We start from the raw sequence: 7,304 nt of genomic DNA, 5'->3' as shown, positions 1-7,304 counted from the left end.
AAAAGGAGGCTCAGCGGGGATCTTACCACTCTCTACAACCACCTGAAAGGAGGTTGTAGCCAGGTGGGGGTCCGCCTCTTCTCCCGGGCAACCAGCGACAGGACAAGAGGACATAGTGTAAAGCTGCACCAGGAGAGGTTTAGGTTGGACATGAGGGATTTCCTCACAAAAAGGGTGATTAGACATTGAAATGGGATGTCCAGGGAGGTGGTGCAGTCACCGTCCCTGGAGGTGTTTAAGGAAAGACTGGACATGGCATTCAGTGCCCTGGTGTTGTTAACAAGGTAGTGTTCAGTCACAAGTTGGACTCGATGATCTAAGAGGTCTTTTCCAATCTAATTGATTCTGTGGTTCTGAAGGGCTGATGTTCATCCATGTCTTCTGTGGTCCAGTTCAGTTGAGAATATCCACTTTGCTGGTGGGGCTCTCAGCAGAGCTGAAGGGTAGTGAGCAGCTGTAATGTGTCTGGGAATCAGGGATGGAAGCACATCCCTATTAAGTGTGATGATCTGTTTCACTGGCTTATACTGTGGAAGTACATCTGATGGGACAGCAAGTCACTGGCTTAACCTGAAGAAGTGCTGAGGGCATGGCCTGGAGGAAGGGCTTTCTGTGGAATGTGCAGAGAGAAGGGCTTAGGAAGTCCTGAGAGCAGGCAGGCACTGATTCTTCTGGTAGTAGTACTTCTCCCAAGTCACCCAGCCCTAAAGATCTTGGCTTTGCAGATAGCTATAGCAGTGTAAGAGATGGGATTCAGTTTCGAAAATAATATAAATTGAAGCCTTGTGTTCTGTATATAGACCAAGTAATGGAAGTGTTCCCTATTTCACATTTCTGATGGGAAAGAAACACAGATCCCAGAGGTGTAAAGGATTCACGTACATACAGAGCTGTAATAAAAATGATGGGTTTGTGAGAAAAAAAAGGTCTACAGCCAGGTGAGGCAAGATCTGAAAGCCTTGTTGATGGAGCAGTTACTCACCAGCAGACTGGATTACAGTGAGAAGTCTGCTTTGCAGCAGGCTGCTAGAACAGTAAAGCAGAAGGAAGAGGATGCCAGTGAGCTTCCTGACATGCCCAGCGTATTCAAGGAAACAAAGGATTATTTGGAAGTTTAGGCCAATTTAGAGTTTACTAACAGCTGGAGCAAGGACTTTAATTGTAAGATTTAGGAAGAAGATGAAAGGACTGCAAATAGCCGAGGAAGTAAACAATATATGTGTGTGGTAGAGCTAGATGGAGAACATGGGAAAGCACAGGCCTCAGACCAACCATCAGGTTTTCTGTTTCTGGTGTGCTGACAAAAGTTGCATTTGTTCATTTTTGGGATGAAGTTTATGGTTAGAAATGATCATGTCTAAAATTGTGCGTTAAACTGAGGGATGGCTTGCTGGGTGGTTTAGCACCCAAACAAACCATTGATTCTTCTGTCCAGGTGGTCTTTTTTGTACCTGCTCCTACTAACAAACTCTGCTGAAGACAACAGAGTGAAAAGAAGAAACGTTTAGAAAGAGAAAGCTGCTTTTTCTTTTCCTATAGATTTCAGAAACATAATCCACTCTTTGATTTTTTGCTTACTGAAGTAATGGGTAAAGAACTGCAGAAATGGGCTTCAGAGAAATAAAAGGTTTCCCTGATGACTGAGATAGCAAAAAAATTATGTGACTCATATGTGCTCACTAATGCAGCCATATGAAAGCATTCTATCCAAATTAAAAGGTTTCTGGTCAGAACAGGAAAGCTAACAGTTTAGAAGACTTAATAGGAAGTGGGATGGGCACAAGCATCAGTTGACAAAGGGAATTTTGAAGTCACAATGATTTAAAAACTGATTACCATTTCAGGGTAGGAAAAACCTTAATCTAAAAAAAAGATGGGGGTAAAATGCTCTTGGGACATGAAGTGTAGTAAGCAAAAGAGTGTTTCTGTGGATGCGCAGGGCACTATATTTTGTGTACACATGAGTGTGTTGGATGTTCTTGGGCTGAAAACTTGTGTAATGTAGAAGTGAGAGTGTGTGGTACTAGTGCAGACTCCAATAAAATGAGTTCTTGGCTGGATCTGAAATGGATTGCATTACACTCGGGGAGGAAGGTCAGGACCTCAGCTACCTTGGTGGGCCGGGGGATCGGATTCTGCAGGAGATGTCCCACTGCAGCACAGTCTCATGATATAAAAGGAGGAGTTCAGTTTTCTCCCTTTGCAGAACAACTCCTCCGGGAGCAGGCTGAGCATATTCCATTTCTTTTAGGTGGCCTATGGAATAGCTATTAAATGGTCAATACAAGCACAAAATACACCTGTCAATTTTTAAGGAAGAAACTCAGTAAAAACCATGCTTTGAGTTCCTAAAGAGGGATGAAGAGATTTGGGCTATACTTAAATTTCTGACTCTCAGCCCCCTTGTGTAACTCTGTCCTGTTGGCTCAAAAACACAGATACATATTAGCACAGACACAGAGATTGCAGACTAAAAGTGACACAGGCAATCTAATTTGGCAGGTTACCCTTTGCAAATACAAATAGGCCTTTACAAAATGATATGGCTGTTATAATGCAATTGGTTTAATATATAAAAAAAGTCAGCCTTTGATGAATTGTAATTGTTACTGGAAAATTAGATCCACAACCAAAGGAGAACAGTCAGATTTGATTTCCTGACCTAAGGCAAGGCTGTGCAATTTAACTGTAGGAGCTGTCTTTCCTTCTTTCCTTCTTAAAATTGATTATATTATTGTTTGCTATTGTGTTTTAGATGATGCATAAGAAACACAAACTGCACTGCAGGTACTATTTAAAAAAAATCCTAATGAAGGGTAGATAGAAAAAGGCAACATTTGGAAGGAGCAATAGAAGTATTAAAGATCTGTCCAGCCAGTAGTTTAGTTTCTTCTAGCAAAGAGGCTGAATACTCAGGAAACAACTCCCAACAGCCTATCTTTTATCCCCACAGTTCATTTAGGAAGGACACAGTAGGAAGGAATTAAATCACACCTTAAAGTCAAAGAGTGAATTAAAGCGCTTCCAGATTGTTCTGTTTATTCTCATGAGAATTCTCTCTTGTACACAAATTCCTTTCCACAGTAGTTTAAGTGACCCATCCTGTCTACAGTGTATTTTAAATAGCAGCATATCAGAGAAAGGAAGGAGAAGATGCATTTTGTATACATCTCTTCATGTGTATCTTTCTAGCAACATTTGAATGTTTTTCTTCCTAGTTCATCTCTTCAATTCAAGATACAAGACAGGACCACCAATACAGAAACAGATTTTGTTATTCCTGGAGTAATCAACAATATTGGCATGCTAACAATGCCTAAAATTCTTCCTGAGTAACTGTGTGAGAACACATCTTCACTTGTTATTCAGCTCTCAAAGCTGCCAAGGCATCTTGGATACGGCTTCAAAAGCACTTAAGAAACACCAAAAATATCATTGCGTGAATGGCTTCATAAGTGCTGAATACTGAGTGGCTTAGAAATAAACATGTTCATTGCTGAATTCTTTAACTACTGTGAGTTTTAGTAATGTGTCTGCATTTTAAGCCACACATGATCACACCTGTAAATTAACATTAATCCACTCTTGATTCCTTGAGTGTTAGACACTCCCAGAAGAGAGAGAATTTTGGCCCTATTAAAATTAATGGTGAAACTCCAACAGGGACATACTGGCACATAAAAGCAGCATACAGTATGGCTATTTGCATATGTCTTTGGATAGACCCTTCTTCTGACAAGGAACCCCTTTCCTGATCACTCAGAAACACTTTTTCCTCCTATTTCTTCGAGACTATTTGAAGCAAAATAATATTCTCATTTGTCCTTTTTTTCTTGCTCTTTTTTCAGACAGGATTTTTTAAAAAATCCATTTGTAATTTTAAAATATCTGAGCATATGTTCTGTGTGGAAAAATTCAGTCTGTGCATTGCTTGGGAACTCTTCACTGTGAACTTTAATTTGAGCACTCAGCGTTTTTAATTTGAGCTATGCAATTGCACATCTGACTCAAATGGAACTATTTCCGTTCCCTGGCTCCATGACTTGATTTATGCTTTATGGTTCTGTTTTCATCCAAAATCAATTTCAGTAGAATCTTTACCTGCAGATAAAATTGCAGGAGGAAGTGCTTTATGTTTAAGCTACAAATTTGAAATCCACCTTCTGAAAGAATATTCAATAATTCTGAGCTGATTAGAAAGCTCTTGTCCAGGAATTGGGAGATTCAGGTTCTCTTTGTCTCCCTACAGGGTTTTAAACTCCAGCCCAGACTATGGCTATTAGGAGTAGAGGGGAGTGTTATCTCCTTTGGCTTTGTTTACAGGCATTAAAGATTCACCACAAGAGGAAGGGAGAAAAAGCAGGATCTGATGGATTTAATGAGAGTGTGACGTTCAGGACCATGGGTGGTCTGTGTTGTAGTCCTGCTCCAGGAACAAGGCAAATGTGCACAATAGCAATCAAGTGTAAAAGCATAAAAATACGTGTGTGAAGGGACTAGAAATCTGTTGTTTCTCTTGCCCACCTAAACTCCAGCCATTGGGAGAGTCACTTCTTCCCATTCTTTCCCTTTATAATCAAAGGGATATATTTTGATTATAATTAAAATTCAGAAATTTAGTAAGGAATCTCTCTTAGTCTCATATGCATAGTTTCATATGGTAGTATGCTTTCAGTGGCACAGCTTCACACATTTGTCTGTATCCTGAGTTCCGTGTCATTAGTTTCCTCATGTTCACGTATGTTTGTAACACCCAGTGAGCTCTTTGCAGGGCTTTCTATCACAGTGCCTACAAAGTTTCTCTTGTGTCTGACTTTATTTCCTTCTAAGTATCTTGCACGTCCTCTTGCACATCTTGTTATTCGTCCCATCTCCTGGTTTATGCTGAAAGCTTTTAAATACTTTTAAATGATGCATAACAGCAATATAATTAGCCTAATAGCGTGCTATTGATTTTCATTTCAAACCCTGACATTTGAACATTTCAATAGCCTTTTAACAGTGTGTATATTTAATGTGATTCAAAGACAAGGCAAATGCAGCACAGTATCTCTCTACTAAAAAAGTTCAGAGTCTCTGTTTCCTGACCCTCTTTCCCCATCTCCTGCAATCTTCATTCCAATCATCCACATTGGAAGTATATAGTGTTCAGTGTTTCAAAACAAGGGAGCCATAATCCTTGATACAAGAAGATAAAAGGGAAAATCACAAAATTGCAGTATCCAGACACAGTTTTGCTTATCTGCTCTGATCACAATGAAGATATTAATGATCCACATCCAGTGAATGCTGCCAGAGAATGCAATGCATTAGCTCTGGAGTGAACTGCCCAAAGATGCCCTCTAGACAGTTCTCACGCTAACTTTGTGAGCTAAAAAGCACAAAAATGCCATCAGCAAACATACGCATCAGCATAAGATGAGATAGCAGCTCTCTTTTGATGAATAACTCAGTAGTTACATCCTATGAAGAGTTTTGTTTCTAGGAGAGGTTTCTGAGAATTCAATGAGAAAGATGTGAAGCAGCCATACACTGTCCTGACCAGCCTGTGTGTGTGTGGCTACTTGGACATAAAACTCACAGCAGTATTGCCAGGCTGTACTAGGTATATATTTTCCTAGTGTTACAAGTAAATACCTTCATTTTCCCATACTGTGACATGTTTATTTCAGAGAGTGTTTATCTAAAATGAATACAGGTCAAGTTTACATCATTATACCTTACCCTTCTGTCTTTTCATGGCATGATTCATATTCTTTGCTCATCAGTCGTCTGCACAGCAACATAAATGTGCATGACACTATCAAGATATTAGGAAATACAGTTTCTGCCCTATGGTTTGATTGAACAGAAGGTAATACATAAAGAAAGAGAGAAAAGCAAAGGACCAGGGAAATAAAGAAGGCCTATGCTTCTGTGAGGTCTTCAGTTAGCTTGCTTTCCCAAAGTATAGCTTTTGGTTTGTAGCCACATCAAATAAGAGGATCATTTGACAAGTCATGACTCCGACCTCACTGCAACTGCATATAATTAGACAGGGGTTTTGCTATCGAGCTTTAAAAAAAAATCAGCTGCTTTCATTATCATTTTGTTCAGATGTTTTTTCAATCCTGTGGTTTTCTTTCAAGAAGATGATGCAAGTAAGGTCAGGAGCAAAATTTCTGAGAATATATAAGTGATTTTGAAGTCTGAGTTCCTTTTTGAATTATTAGTAGTTCCCAGCATGTTAGACTGAAATTATGATACACAATTTTCAGAGGTTACCTAGAAATTCAAAACTGTTTATCAAATAAGGTACCTAAGACAGGCATATGTATGTTTTGTTGTAAAAATGTAAGTTAGTTATATTTCTGCCCATAACAGAGACTCTTCTAACTAGAAACAGAAATGAGCAAGGCCATCTTAGTGTACCTTGAATACGTGATGATAGTAATAAGTAACTCGGCTGAAAGCAGTAGAGTGGGGCATGGATATTAAACCAGTTAGAGAAGAAATCTCTTATGCATACAGTTGAAAACAGAAGAAATTACTGTTACCCTTTCATTTAAGATAGGTCACATGAACAGTCTCCAGAAGAACCTAATTCTCTTGGGTGATGGTGGAGGGATTGTAGGATGATGAACACAGACATCTCATTTTTGACCTCCAAGTTAGGAGATCAATCCCATCCCGTGGAGAAGCAAGATCAAGTTTGACACCAAATTGAGGTTAACTCCTGGTCAGAGCCCCAGTCACATCTGCAGGCAAGATACTTGTTCCTTTTCTAATCTTCCAAGAGTGTGTTGCATCCCTTTTCCCCAGACTGTGCTGGTCTTTCCTATTTTAAACTTAAATTCTTCAGGATGAGGACTGCCTCTAGTGACAGTACAGCGATTTCTGGGACTGTGAACTATCCCTGTAATGGAAATTCTGGCATGTCTCAGGAAGAAGGGGCTTCTGTGCATAGGCAGTTGAAGCAAAAACTAATGGGTAGTGTGAAACCAAAGGGGTTGTACAATACAACTGCTGCTTTCTGCCCACCCACTGTGGGGGAAGTCCCCTGTGGCTCCTGCTGTTGGCACTTGTGTCTTGCAACAACCAGAAGTTTCTAGAGGATGTGGAACTACTTTGTTCCCTGTCTATTAAGCACGACTGCCAGTTCAGTGAAACTGAAAGGTAGTAAATTCAAATCTCATAAACAAAAAGCATTTTATATACAGCATGCATATAAAGAACTTACTGCTACAGACTGTCACAGAGGCCATGGTGGTAAGGAGGCCTGACATTTTCAAAGATAACAAAATATCTAGAGTAAATTCAGGAAA

At 39.7% G+C, this 7,304-nt stretch overlaps 1 long non-coding RNA gene across 1 annotated transcript; it reads left to right on the top strand.

Annotated features, from left to right (window-relative positions):
• LOC108447378 lies at nt 1-3,518 on the top strand. Its single transcript, XR_001862923.1, has 2 exons — nt 1-284; nt 3,219-3,518. It is a non-coding gene; the product is annotated as an uncharacterized LOC108447378 (long non-coding RNA).
• The last annotated feature ends 3,786 nt before the right edge of the window (nt 3,519-7,304 follow it).

The sequence above is a fragment of the Corvus brachyrhynchos genome, unplaced genomic scaffold (assembly GCF_000691975.1).
Source record: "Corvus brachyrhynchos isolate BGI_N302 unplaced genomic scaffold, ASM69197v1 scaffold83, whole genome shotgun sequence".
In the NCBI taxonomy this organism is placed as follows: domain Eukaryota; kingdom Metazoa; phylum Chordata; class Aves; order Passeriformes; family Corvidae; genus Corvus; species Corvus brachyrhynchos.
The sequence above is the reverse complement of the archived record's forward strand: the minus strand, read 5'-3'. Positions and strand labels throughout refer to the sequence as shown.